Consider the following 14,696-nt stretch of genomic DNA (forward strand, 5'->3'; position numbering starts at 1 on the left):
GACATGCAGGTGGAGAGCTGACGGGATAAGCGTCAAATAATGTGCTGCAAAAGCTGCATGAAGCAGGACGTACTGTACCTTCCCATCTCATCTGAGCATGGAGTTTTCCCGTCATTAATGATCCAGACACAAAGATCTGCAGAGCCACCTGACGCCATCTGCATTGCTGAGCCATTACGGCTGCAGGACGCTCTCTCTGCCCGGCTCTCATGGGCTTTACTGTATGTGGAGATGGAGGCTCTGTGATGCTGGGGTTGGGTGTGTTCATACATGTTCCCTCTCTGCCTCAGGCGGAGTGGGGACTCTGTTGCCTCCCTCCGACCACCTGCATGTCACAGCAGTCTGCTGCAAGTTCCCCGATTCTGCAGCAGCGGTGGCAGGTTTTAGAGTTGGTCCTCTGTGCACCGCTGTCTGCCTATTTCTACCCTTAGAATCCTGAAGGAGAGGGGGACGATCAGACATTAGGATGAAGGAGAGTAACAACTGTATTTGAGAAGACGCTCTTCTCTGTCTTACTTTCTTCTCTCATCCTTATCACCTGCGCGTCCTCTGTGTCTCTTGTCACTCACACCTAATCATCTTTCATTTGCCATCACAAATAAAATATGTACACAATTCATTTATTCCTAGACTCAATTTTCCCGATTTGCATTTTAAAAGAGCTGTAACGGCTGCGTTAGCGCTTGTTGCTATGCTACAGAAGTGATGATGACACAGCAAAATTAGAGGCACTGTGATAATAGGACTTTATCTTCACTGTGTGTGTGATGTGACAAAAGCAAACCAGCCATGGACTTTTTGCCTTTGTTGAGCGTGTCACGGTCCTTCACGTCACATCTGGTGCATTTGTTCCCATGTTCCGTGCGGGTGCACATTGCTGCACGCCAACAGTGGGTCTCCCTTCATGGGGGGGGGGGCTCCTCCACTGTCTGGCTGTCTTGGTGCAGCGGAGCCGATGTTTGAGGTCACACAGGCTCCCGACCTCCAACAGAGGCACCGCCGCCTAGACGCGTGAATGAGCGAAGCTCTTGGCAAACGCTCGTTTGATTGGCTGCCAAGCGCCGCTCTTCCTTCCGTCTCGTTATTGCCCACACTGACAAACTAATTGTCCGCCTGAGTGACGGGAAAAGTCGGCCGACCGGACGACTGCAAACGCAACTTACCAGTGTGCGGCAGGGGGCCGGTGCTGGTAGGCAGCCGCCGAGCCCGCCAGACGAGGAGCGGAGGTGATAATGGCCTGCACTAATTCAGTCACCGTGCCAGAACAATCACTTAGTTAATGCAGTGGGGACAGATTGCCGGCAGCGCACGCGTGATGAGCTACGGCAGCGAAGCCGGCGCCTACGACGGGGAGACTGCAGACCTCATTCTGCCGACACACGAGCAGCAAAAAAAAACCCATCCCCATCTGGAAAGGACAAGAGAAGGGGACAGAAAACACCGCAGAATGACTGTCCTCTCCACAGATGAATATTCACGCACGCAGCCTCCCCACACGCTAACGATTTACACCACGCTGCTCACGGCGCACGAGGACCATGTATACTCACACGGCAGCAAGCTCGTCACCGGCATCGCCGCGACGCGGGGATCCTCCACGGCGAACGATGATGTTACAGCGGCGAACGAACCGCGGCGGCGCTCGGCGTGTGTGCGTGTGTGTGCGCGGGTGAGTGGAGGTGTGCGTGTGTGTGCGTGGAGGCTCGCTAAGCTGCACTCCCACTGCTACCGCCTCAGCCGGGGCTGTCTGAATGCACAGCCTGTACCATGTCAGCAGGCGGCACGGGTGGGCGTGTGTGTGTCTGTGTGTGTGTGTGTGTGTGTGTGTGTGTGTGTGTGCGCGCGCGCGTGTGTGTGTGTACAGTGCTGCATAGCAGAAGGACCGCTCTTCACTTGACGAGACTTTTTTTCATGCTTGAGGCATCAAGATACAGTCGATAGATGCAGAGATAGGAGAAGAAGAATTCAGCAAATGTATTTATGTCGCTGTACCAATTTTTCCGCCACAGCGTAACAGCAGGTCCACTTTAGATATAAATGTGAGCTCATTACAGACATGACTGAGAAGGAAAAGGGCCAGAGAAAATGGATGATGTGGAATAGAGAATAGAGCTCCACGTGGAGGTAAAGAAAAGAATAAAAGATGCCAGCGTGAATAGGAAGGAACAGAAAGGAGGGAGGAGAGGAGGGGAGCAAGACGCATGTTTCAAGGACAGCCTTGGTTTCAACGCCTCATTTCTGCCCTGCACACTGGGATTCCCACACAGCACACAGCGGCGGGACGTGGCGGCTGCAGGACAGCGTGCGTGCGCCACAGACACACGCCCGCTCGGCCCCAGTCCAGCGAGTCGGCCGCGACAGGAGAGGATAACAGCTTTGTGTCACGCTGCCGTCACGTCACTACCCCACATCTCATCCTGTCACCGTTTGCAGGCAGCGCAGGGGAGGGGAGGGGGGCCTCTTTCGCTCTTATTCGTGTGTTCGCCCTGTTTGTGCCTGTGTCTATTTTTTCCTTTCTGCTCCACTCTCTCTCCCCTGTTGTGTCACAGGTGCATTATGTAAATATCAGAGCGTTGACAACGCCAGCATCACTAACGGCATTCACCCACTTCAGGTTATTCCCACCAGGACTCATGCAAATTAAACAGAGCTGAGCTGGGTGCATCAGCTGGGACCTACAGTACGGTACTGCAGGGGTCTCCATTTTTATCACAGTGTCACTACTGCTTCTGCCATCCGCACCATAAAATGATGAGATCAGCCAAATCATGAAAGCCAAGGTTAACGTAGTGGATCTGGTGAGGCACATTTGGCAATAGTCTAATATTTCGGGACACAGGCTTAGTTTATATCTGAAGGAAATCACCATGTGCCTACTCCATACATGACTCCATGCAGTCTCACTGAATATGGAGAAGCTGGAAAAAAACATGACATTCATCAAAGCAACAGCTTCACTCCCAGACGACCAGGAGTGAAGCTGCCGCAAGGCCGCAGGTGAGGACAAACAGTAAGTACTGTAAGTAAAATGCAAGCAAAAACTGCAAATAGTGAGTTTTTGTTGGGTAGAGCATGAAGTTTCAGTAGGAAAGGCTCTGGTGGGGGTGTTGACCGTTTAGCTTTACAGAGCAACAGCTCGGAACGTTTATCTTCAACACGGCAGGGAAGATGATGGAGCTCCTGAAGGAAGGGTTCAGGGAGAGGAAGACAGAGAAATGGGCGAGAGAGAGAGAGAGAGCACTGATGGGCATCAGAAGCAGGCCCTGCATATCAATGCAGCACGTTGTGGGGAAGTCAGGGCTGCAGTGCACCAAACCCTGTGACAAGGGGGATGAGAGGACGGTGGCATCAGATGCAGCGGGAGCAGACGGCAGCGCTCCCGCACAGCAGCGTCGCTTCACGCAGGCTGTCACTGCCCGGCTCCCGCAGGCATCGGAACACGCAGGGCCACTGGGCCATGACCCCTCAGGCAAAGTCTCCTAATCGTCAGCTTAAATAAAGAGGCTCGGCCCACTGCAGTGTCCCTGCTGAAAAGTACAGCACCACACCTTAATTCTGAAACATGACTTATTAATGTCAAAGTCACTCCAAATAGACGCACACCTCCGCGCTGGACACACTTATTTAGCAAATGTGCGCCATTCATCTTAATTAAAAAGGACCCTGTTAGAAAGATTAGTATAATGACCCTCATCCTCTTCGTCCTTGACATCCTCCAAACCTTCCACACAATCTCCATCTCCTTCCAGAACAAATCTGTTCACCAATAAAGTGCAATGTTTACCTCGGGTCAATCATATATCTCGTATCCTGGTCACTACCCACCAGCCAATAACCATTAACCTTATAGGCCATCTCCTGAGTGCTGTAGTAAGATATTACCGTTCTCTGGGTTTGTGTGTGGGCCCACGCACAAGCATGTGGTTAATGAGATGACTCCCAGAGGTCTGTAACCTTAGCGCGAGAGGCCACACGCTCCACCTCACATATACCTAAAACGCTGTTTGTCTGCGCTTCAGTCCAAGGCATTTATTAAAATTGGATGAACAGAAGCGCAGAGCTCATTAGACGTCTGTCCTAAGAATCTGATCTGTAACATGCAAACGGACAGGAACAGCAACACGAGATAATTACTTTTATGTTAATTTGAAAACAATACCTACAAGAAGCGACACATGTATGAGCACGAGAATGTCCTGGAGGAAACAGATGCTCGAACAAAGGAAATTGGTTTAAAATGACATTCTACAAATTAATATGCTCCATCTGAACATATTTTACTGTTTATAACAATATTCTGTAAGGTGAGGTTTCATATTTCCCCCATTGGACTTTATTCACCAGGGCAGCTGTGGTTTAAAAGGTAACATCTGCCCACTAACCTTGTTGGGGTTAGTGGGTCAATTCCCTGCTCTTCCTGGCATGTGTTGAACATGGGTCACATTCAACATTCAAAAGATAAGAAAGTATAAACGCCTGAGATCTCTACTGACTTGCTGCTTTGGCCTTTGTTTTGAAACGGAGCAGAGAAGTGACAAATCTCTGTCTTTATCCTGTTTAATCTGCATTTGTGGGCAAACGTACTGTGGCTTATACAATCAAAATGAAGACGACAGGCAATAGGGCCTCATCATTCTTCCCCATTTTCCTCTCAAACCTCTCTCTGCACCGCTCTGTGCCTTTTCTCTTCTCTCAATTCTTGCTCCGGGAGTGATGGAGGGCTTCATCTCACTGCCCAAGGACAGCCATAAGCCATAAGACTAATGGAAGCACACACGTGGGCCTGTCAGCCGCACGGACACCCAGGCACCCACCCACACGCACGCACACAGCGGCACGCGCAGCCAGCCGACAGGAAGACGTCGCCTGACAGTCGGGGCGAGCTCAGTCGAATTCGTTTTAGCCAGGCCTCCTGCGTACCCAAGCCGGGGGCAAGGGTACGCGGAGGAGAGGGGGACATTGCACAGTGAGCGATAGGCGGGCAGTACATAACACAGCAGCGAACGCGGGCTCCGCCGTTCGCAGCCGGGCTGGACCCTTGGTGTGCAGTGATATATATATATATATGAGGTTCTGTCAGGGTGAAGCAGTTCCTGTGGGCCGGTGGGCCACGCGTTGGGCCGTGTAGGCCCCGGGGGATGTTGTCACACCATCCTTCGCCCTCTCTTCAGGTTGGCAGCTGCTTTCCTGTGACAGCATCACTAATTCTTGGCCTATCGTCCACAGGTCTGAGCGAACCAGGATTTAAGAATTAGGTTAGGCACATTCACCAATTTGCATCCCAATTAACAAAATAATTAATTGTTATTGTTGATTAGTGAACTGATTAATAACTCGTTTGGGATTTTAAATGACCCCTGAAAAGGAGATCATCACAACACGTTCATTTATTTTAATCATTGCAGACAGGTTGGTCAGGTTTCAACGCAGGGGAACTGATCTGGTTGCAAGTGTGTGGTTGACCCCTAACAGAGAAGGTGACTCTCAAAGAACAACACATACACACAGTTGTACTGACAGTGAAACAGAGCTGTCTTCTGAATTCTGTTCAGCTGGTTGAGCATTCAGGTAGCAACGAGAAAAGCTGGATGTCTGAAGCCATTAATCTACCCTGCCTGCTTCTCTCAACACACACACACACACAGTATATTAGCTAATATTTTCTCATTTTCAGGTGAAATTAATGCCTGGAGTGAAGACAGATTTGAAAAAAAAACACAAACAACGTTAGTCCAACAATGAACTGATGCGAACGCAGTTAAATCATTAGTTAGTTTCTAGAAAAAAGAAACTCAAAACATCTCACGGGAAGAAGATACTGTAGCTGCCATGACAACACAACATGAAAACATATCCCATCGTGCTCTTCTGTGACTGTCACATCAACAGTAAATATGTCAGAATCAAGTTAAAAATGAAAAACACAAACATGTTTACAAAAGAAAGCACCAGGCAAGTATCAGCACGCCACACATCACACCTACAGCGCATGTACCCACACCCAGGCCTCCAGTTACTGTAGGCCGGCTGCATGTTAGTGGAGGAAAACACACAAACACCACACACACAGTCGTCATCACTAGTCATGACTGGTCAGTCTCCCTGATAAACAGCAACGGGGACACAATATTATAGGTTACTTCACCTGAAAGCCTTCAAAATTCTAAACAGAAACATTTCAGTATTATACATTTAAAATTATGAATAAAACAAACATTTGTTTAGAATTTATAAAATTGAACTAGCATAATATAATGGATCTGTCATATATTATAGTCCTGAGATCAGAATTTCACTTTTTCCATTTTTCCTGTTCTAGTGCTTGACACATTCCACTGGTGAAATATTTCTTGCCCTCAAAAAGTTCTTGTTGCTATGCAACTGATCTGCTGGCACTGAGAATAATGGTAGCGCGCGCACACGCACGCACGCACCTTACATCTTGTACTTGTTAAAAGATCGGGTTATTAAGTTAGTGCGTACAAAACATCTTTAACCTTCGTTGTTTTTGACAGAACGAGGCTCTTTTATTACAGCTGTGTTCATTTTCTCAAGTTAATTTAAAAGCAAATATATTGTTTAAATAAAAAGACAAAGGAAAGTCTTTTATTCCACCTTATTTGCATATTTTACTTTGACACATTAAAAGAGCTCTGACATGATGGACGATGTTCAGTGTGGTTCATATAATCTATTTTCCATTTACATGCTCATTTTACACTAGCCCACTACAGCACATCTACAGTATACTACAGCATCAATAAACTAAAAATAAAAAATAATTTATGCTAACTCAGTTACAACAAAGTGGAGAAGGTGAGATAGAAACAAGAAGAGGTCATAAAGCAGCAGCAGAGACACAAGGGAAGGCAGGTAAAGCCAAGAGACAAACTAATCTGGAAAGACACCTTCAAGGAAGTCATTAGAGAAAAGCCCAAATCCTTTTAAGTAATAAAATGTATCATTCTATTCAAACAGAAGTCCTAAGGACGAGACCTGAATACTTACTCGCAGCCACATAGGCTGTCCCCAATAAACGGCCTAAATACATTATATGTTCCCTTTTCAGTGCCAGGCACCAGTTCAAAAGACAAGCGCTTATAACATCCCCAGCTTTCTACTATCACAAGGGTAAAACAGGGGTTAAAACAGGCCCTACAAGTTTTCCAGGTAGCACATCGTGCCGTGTTTGTGAGCAACCTCAGAAAGTGTCAGTATCCGGACACTGTGGCAAGAATAGCTTCTTTGTCCCTCCAGGGAAGAGTCACATCAGGTGAGAGGAAGAGCGTGATGAAGAGTGACGGAGAAAAGGAACGAGACAATGCTGCTCCTGTGTGGTGGGACTAACATGGGCTCCATGTTAACCACAGCTGCCTGCTTGACTTCCATTATGCAAATACCACTGGCCGACGCTCTCTAGAACGCACACACTGTGTTCCTTTCAATCTCCAACTATTATCTGAAAGTACATTCACAAACACACACACACACGGCGTAAGCAAGTTGCTCACTCAGTAGCTTGCCACTGCAGAGCTTTAGCCCATCTCTCTCTCTCTCTCTCTCCCTCTCTCACGGTCACACCAAGGGCATCCTCCCTCTTGAAACAAGTAGAGCACAGCTCATCACAGGAGAAGAGGAGGGAGGAGGTGACGCTTTTAAAATGATGATGATCACACGCATGAGGGAAATAAAGACTAGAAAGACAACAGGCGTGTGTCGAGAAGCAATGCAAAGGGGGGAATAGTATGAAAACGTACAGTACTGTGGAAAAAAGGTGCATGTACTGTAGAAGGAGGAAGGACGGGAGAAGAGAGAAGGTGATAAAAAGCAAAGAGAGAGGGCAGAATGTTGCTGCGTAATGGAGATGAGATGTTAATGTGCCTGCTAGTGATGCACTGCAGCAAACTGAGGGAAAGAGTAGAAAGAAGGAGGAGGTGGTTGTAGAGGATGAAGGAGGACAGACAGACAAGTGAAGAAGAAACAATGACAAAGTGAAAGGGGAAAATTTATATTTAAGAGAAAAGCAAGAAGAAGAAGAAGAAGTTGATGATTCAGCAAGAACATGGTTGAGTCAACAGATAGTGATGTTTATGAAAGACCTGTAATGACGCAATTAGGATTAAGAACTCCAGCCAAAGCATTTGATCTACGTATACTTAGACTGCTTGCGCCTTTGCGGTCACACTGATATATTCATAAAAATATGTACCGAAAATATTTGTCCACGCACTGAAAGTTGTGCACACGTTTGGAAAGTATGTACGACGTGTGAATCGCGCAGCCAGCGTCCACGCCCATACCATGGTGCCCAGCCCAGATGTTTGTGTGTGCAGCCAGTGTCCAACCAGTATGAAAAATCCTGTCACACTAATAGCAGAATATATAGAATATGGACATATTTTAATATTAAAATGGTATAAAAGGAAGGCAGTAGCTTTTGTTTATTTTAACCTTCACAAATAAATACCACACTGGGAATGCTTGGCCATTTTGATTGTGCTTCTCTGCTTACAGCGACCTAATCCTGACGTACAGAATAGTGCAAGACTATGAACACAAGGCTGAAGAAGCGATGATGATGATGATTCAGCCTCCTGTTGGCCAAAAGACCAATGGCTAAAAATCTTGCTAGCACTTTGTATGTGTATCTAAAATCGCCAACATGATGTAAGCACCATCAGAGGAATCAATTATTTAAATCACAAGAGTGTCCCATTGCGTGATACACCTTCTTTCCCTTCATATAAGCAGAACATGATTTCACACCTCAGTGAAGAGCAGCGTCACAATGGAAATACTAAAGAACCCAAGACAGCACACGGAGCCTCCAAACTCTGATAATACAGAGTTTGTACAGACGGATCACAGTAAGAGTGAATGAACTGTGATTCAGGTGCATTTGAAGTCAGACTGGTTATTTCTTTCTAGATTCTGGGATGAGCAAACTAATGCTGCCGGTTCCCCCTAGTTCTACACAAAAAGAGATGAAAGAAATTAAACATTAAACATCTTATCTGACAAGGTTTTCAATGACAGCATAACAAAAACAGAAAATATTTACTTCTCCCGTGTAATTCTTAGTGTGTATGATTTGCGTTTGATAATTAGGGCCTCAGTCTTATAAAGAAAATGTTCAAAGAAGAAAGTATAACAGGGAATAAATTAAATTATAAATGGAGGTTACAAGATACATACAAGAAAGAAGTTTAAACTAAAATATGTATTTCTAAACTTATTTAAATAGGATCTAACTTGGAGAATTTCTGTGATCAATGAAGAGTTTCCTGCTGTATGGTTCCCACTTTAGACCCGACAGTAGTATCGTCAAGCCTGATGCCTCTGTAGCTGTAAATGAGTATCATTCATCGTTACAAAAGTGCTTCAGCTCAGCGATAGACACCGAGTGTCTCGGATGAACTGTCTCTTTTAAGGTCATTCTGCTGGGCTGAGGTCTGGGCTCCTTCTGGTACAGTCCAACTCGAAGCGGACTGTGTCTCCAGAGCCATTGAGTCACTTTGGTGTTTGGGGTCATCGTGTTGCTGCCTCAGCCAGTATATTCTGAGCTGCAGATGCTAGACAGCCACTCACGCAGTATCATAGAAAAGAGCTTGTTAAGCGCTATTATTGTGGCTGTCCAGCACAGACGAACAGAGGAGCTATGAATAATCAGGTTTGGTTTGTCTCCCAGACCTCTTTGGATATTACTGTTTTCATAAATGAATAGAATTAGGAAAGCTAACAAAATGTATCTACGTATAAACATCCCAGCGAGTTAATTTCACACTACCGACGTGCTTTAATGTTACATTTATTTTGGTGGAGCAGATTATTCACCGGGGACGTGGCCCAGTTCATTCACATTCAAAATTTAATTCAACCAGTGTTAAGTTCCAGTTAATTGCTGCGTGCTTCTGGGAATATGGACCTGCAGTATCTCTGAAAATTGCTCTCCCCACAAGGATGAATGGTGGCACCGCCACACACACACACACACAACGCGCAGTTCAGGCTTGTTGTCGTCTCTAACCCATTGTACTCAGTTGTAATCCATGACTACTTTGTAGAAAACCTCCTTCACAACGTTAAACCATCTCCATTACTAGAGTCCAGACACCTAACACACTACCAAGGGAAACATTTCCTTTCTGTGTGTTTTCCTCTTCTGGTTTGCTCCTCCAGACCTCCACACCATCCTTTCTACATACTTTATCTCCTCGTTCTCCTTCAAGCAGCAACCAGAACAAGAGGCTAATTAACGAAGACTAATGACTGAACTGAGTAACCCCACGAGCGGACTGGGCCGCCTCGCTATTTAAAGAAAACTTGCTGGTTCGGCAGTGTAGAGCTATTCTGCCTAGAATGAATCCAATCTCTCAGCCTCATTAGGAACAAAGGGCGCTGGCAGAAAAGAATGTCCGCGTCCTTGTCTTTCTGCGGAGCAGAGACGGGAATGCAGGTAGCTCCACGCCGGGCTCCATCCTGCCCTGTGGTTCGGTGCCCTGAGTGCGTGGGTTCATTGATCGTATCTCTCCCCTGGCACTTTAATGGTCGTGGTACACTCGTCTCTGGACCCGGCATTTGCATGGTCAAGTTATTTGCTCTCAGGGGCAATTTCCACTGACCGAACAGGATTTTTCCATTCACTTATTTAACATGTGTAAGACCCCTCTCTCTCTCTCTCTCTCTCTCTCCTTCGACCTCTCTTATTTAATGTGTGCACTTTTCCTACACACTGTAGGCAGATAATGACAGTGCTTCTGTGTATTCATTTCATCATAGACTGACTGCTTTAATTACAGTGTGTACAAGTGTTTTTTTTTTAAACTAGTTTTATTGAAGCAGACAGCCACCACTTGGTTCCAACCAATTCCCCTTTTCCAGGATTACACATACACTCAGACTGCAGCATATTCAATATGTTCATAGGCGTAAACTCAGCACTAGATAATTGGCACCTAAATATGAGCGAATCTGCTGCTGATTGTCCTACGAGCATCATGTATTTAACCCTGAGCTGAAGCAGAGCAGAGGCGAGATGGTGGTGGGAGAGGGGAAAATGGAGAAACATGAAGAACGAGATGGGGAGGGAAAATCCAGTTAGGAGTGCTCCATCAAGAAGCTTTTTTCCCCCGCAGTGGAGGTTGAGGGTTGACTTACTGGAGGTAATTCTATACACACGCAAACACACACACACACACACACACACACACACACTCTCATGCCGTTGCAGGTAATTGGTGTCATGCAATCTAGCCTATTAGTCCACAAGAAGGGAGCTGTGCACTTTACACTCAAACCCTGCATCTCGCCTCATTATCTCTCTGCCCTCCATCCCATCCCTCGGGTGTATTTGGTGCTGCACCCTGGAAGCTCCCCTAGTCCTTACACTGCATAATTATTTGGTTAACTACTACTGTAGTAGTACTCTGGAAGAGACAAGCCTGTGTGCTGACAGGAATCAAAATTATTTTGAATTCCACCGAATTCTATTCCAAGTATGTAAACCAGCAGCAACAACAACTGAATAAAAGCAAAGACAAAAAGAAAGAAACTGCCACATGATGTTGGCATAAAGCCAATGGTCGAGCTTATGGGAAACTTACGGTCACAGGCAACACATGCATCCCCATATTTAAGCCCGTGCTCTGTATGCATGTGTGTGTGACTCAGTGAGTGAGTTCAGGCCGATCTCAGGAGACTTTCCAGTCCCTTCATGTTGTCACTGGCTTTGGCACTGGCCTTGTTTCTCCAGATGTTCCCATCGTCCTGTCTTTCACTGGCTCCCTCGCTTTTTCTGTGTCTACTGAGTTTCCATTTCCAGGGATGAGAAAGTCACTTCTTCAACTTTCCATGTCTATGCGCTTTAAATGCCCCTAGTCTGCAGCAAATATGCAGCACTTCTCTATTTAAACACAATGAAGGAACGGTAATAATCAAACCACAGGTTGTCTTACATGTTAGTAGTCCCCACTCTGTACACTCAGATGTACCCAGATTTGTCTGTCCATGTGTTTTCCTCTTCTTACAGTACTAAGCAAATTTCAAAGCTGCTCTGACACACAGACCTCCAGTGAAGCTGACTGTTACCATAGTGGTCACAGGAATTTTTCAGTGGCACAACAAAAGTCCACATACTTCACTGCATGTCAAGTGTTTCCTACTGAAGCTTTGTCCCCTCTCCATAGTAACAAAAGCAGTTTCTGAAATTCAACAGAAGTGTCATTATTTGAAAGGGAGTTACTTACAGTAAAGCAGCAGAAAAGGGGAAATGTGGTGGTGGTGGTACAGTTTCCCCAGATATCCCTTTTGGTGCTGATGATAGTTGTAGCAGCAGAGTGGCCTGTCCAGGACTAAATATAACCTCGGGAGCTTCTGGCAGAAGCAGACACCAGGCCGAACTGGTCACTTCCACGGAGCATGGCGGGTGTATTTGTCACACGCAACCTCATCATGAAAGGCTGCAAAGCTGCCCAGCACCAACAAATACAAGAACAAGAAGCTTCACACTAGGGCTGTGTCCCTAGAACAAATGAAGGAAAGGAGGGTGGAAGCGAGGGAGGGAAAGATGTAGGGAGGGAGAGAGAGAGAGAGGGCCAGGAGAGGAAAGCACTAGGGTCATGTATGTGTATGTACAGGACATACATAGCGCGCGCGCGCGCACACACACACACACACACACACACACACACACACACACACACACACACACACACACACACACACACACACACACACACACACACACACACACACACACACACACACACACACACACACACACACACACACACACACACACACACACACACACACACACACAGCTTTCTAATCAACAGTATCCCACAGACCACTGGTGACTGCAATTGCTAATAATAATAATAAGTGTCACTTTTTTGAAAAATTAAAATAAATACATGCATTTTATACCATCGCAATGAAAAAGGCCTGGCTAAAAGCAAACATTAAGCAGAATATCACAGGTTTATTTTTGAGCGTAGTGAGAGATTTGGGGACAACACAAGTGCAGGACTTTCTACCACTAAAACCGCCAGTTGTCACTGACCAGTCACTCGTTGCCTGGGCCTGGAATCTGCAGTAAAGGCTCATTCTAGTAATTCTGAAATAAATCCCTGCATTAGTTTCCCAATGGAGGAACTGAACGTATTAAAAATAAACTAAAAGTTGACTAAAAGTTTGTTTCCCCATTGTTAGTTTCTTTTACTCTAGCTGCCTCTCTTCCTTCCGAAAATAATGAATCACTATCAGTGGAAAAGCAAGTCTTTGGCCTTGTAAACAACCAGCTCTGGGGGTGGCCACGAGGAAAATTCAAATCCGGTTAGATAATTTCCCCTTAACAATTGTGTGTGTGTGCATGAGCATGCAAGAGTGTCATATTCCTTTACAGTACTTTTGCACCGAGACTATTTTCAGCAGCCTTGACGCAGCACAGTGTGCATGCATGCATGAACACACAACACAAATACGCACACGTCCATGCACACAGTTGTTCAAGTCTTAGCAGAGGAGGATGACACACGAGGCAGAGTGGAGGTCTTCCCATGCCCCTCTGCCCTTTCTGAGGGACTTGGACATCTCCCACAGGCTGAGCTGTAAATAGACAGTACCCCCAAAACCTTTGTGTACACACAGACACACACAAACTATACTTAGATGCCATCTCTGGCCTGCCACTGTGTAGTTCAAGCTGCCTCCCCCCACAGTTAGTTGGGACACATCAGCTTCAGACGTTCACATATACAAAGCCACATGCTCCTCTCACTACAGGCAATTTGTGTAATGTCCACTCTGAAGGAGCTTGAGAAGGTTCTGCATCCGGTGGCCCGCCTGGTCTGATCAGCAAAGGCAGCACAGCAGACATCCCCGCATGCAGAGCAGCTTCCAGCCTGTCTGGCAAACTCATGGAACATTTGTAACCATTAATGTCCGAGCAGATACCCGAAATAGTTTATGGCATGCCAAGATGGGTGTCACCGCCACACAGCAGTGAAAAAACATTTTATTCACCTATTTAGGTTGAAACCTACGGCAAATACAATATTGCAACCTGATGCACTTGGTTTATTTTTAACAAAAAATGGCTTTTCTCCTGTGGCCCTGTGATGGATGGACAAACTGTCCAGATACTGGGATAGACTGAAAACACAGTAGCTCACACAGACATTGAGACTTCTCTGCATATGATTTGATCCCTGCAGGTAAAAAGCACTCTGGAACACTTTCAGTTCATGAGTTTATCAGAACAGAACATGAGTGAGCGGGAGGCAGAAGTCAAGTAACTGCATGCTGCCTACAGGAAATCCTTGGAGTGTCCACTTTAAGGCAGGTTACCCAGCACAGCTGTGGCCATTTTGAGTCCAGTCAGTGGTCGTGCTGATAGCTCATTTCTTCTGATGCCAGCTCAAGCTGAAGTCAAGTCCAGCCATCAAATGAATGAGCACTTGCCATACAACAGGGCAGAGAGAGATCATTTACATTTCAAACTTTAAAAGTGATGGGACTCAAACCCACAACCTTGGCATCTCAAGTTGAGATGAGGTTTTTAACTTTTTACAACAAACCAAAAACTAAAATGCAGAGGACCATGAATGAATGATGAATAATAATTACAATCTAGAAAACAGTATCTTCATTTCTGCATAGTTTACCTGGATAAAGAGCCTGACTTCATATAATGA

The 14,696-nt window shown here is 45.9% G+C and overlaps 1 protein-coding gene across 6 annotated transcripts in view; it reads right to left on the reverse strand.

The window, feature by feature from the left end:
- Positions 1-14,696, reverse strand: part of atp2b2 (ATPase plasma membrane Ca2+ transporting 2) — a 68,806-nt gene that overhangs the window by 50,210 nt on the left and 3,900 nt on the right. For 2 of the 6 annotated variants that reach the window (XM_055509127.1, XM_055509128.1), the window contains exon 1: positions 1,551-1,725. The exons of the other annotated variants lie outside the window; for them this stretch is intronic. The gene's annotated coding sequence lies outside the window, so the exon portion shown is untranslated. Of the gene's footprint in view, positions 1-1,550; positions 1,726-14,696 lie in introns of those variants that run through there. 6 annotated transcript variants of the gene reach the window in all.

This window comes from Betta splendens, chromosome 5, assembly GCF_900634795.4.
Source record: "Betta splendens chromosome 5, fBetSpl5.4, whole genome shotgun sequence".
NCBI lineage: Eukaryota > Metazoa > Chordata > Actinopteri > Anabantiformes > Osphronemidae > Betta > Betta splendens.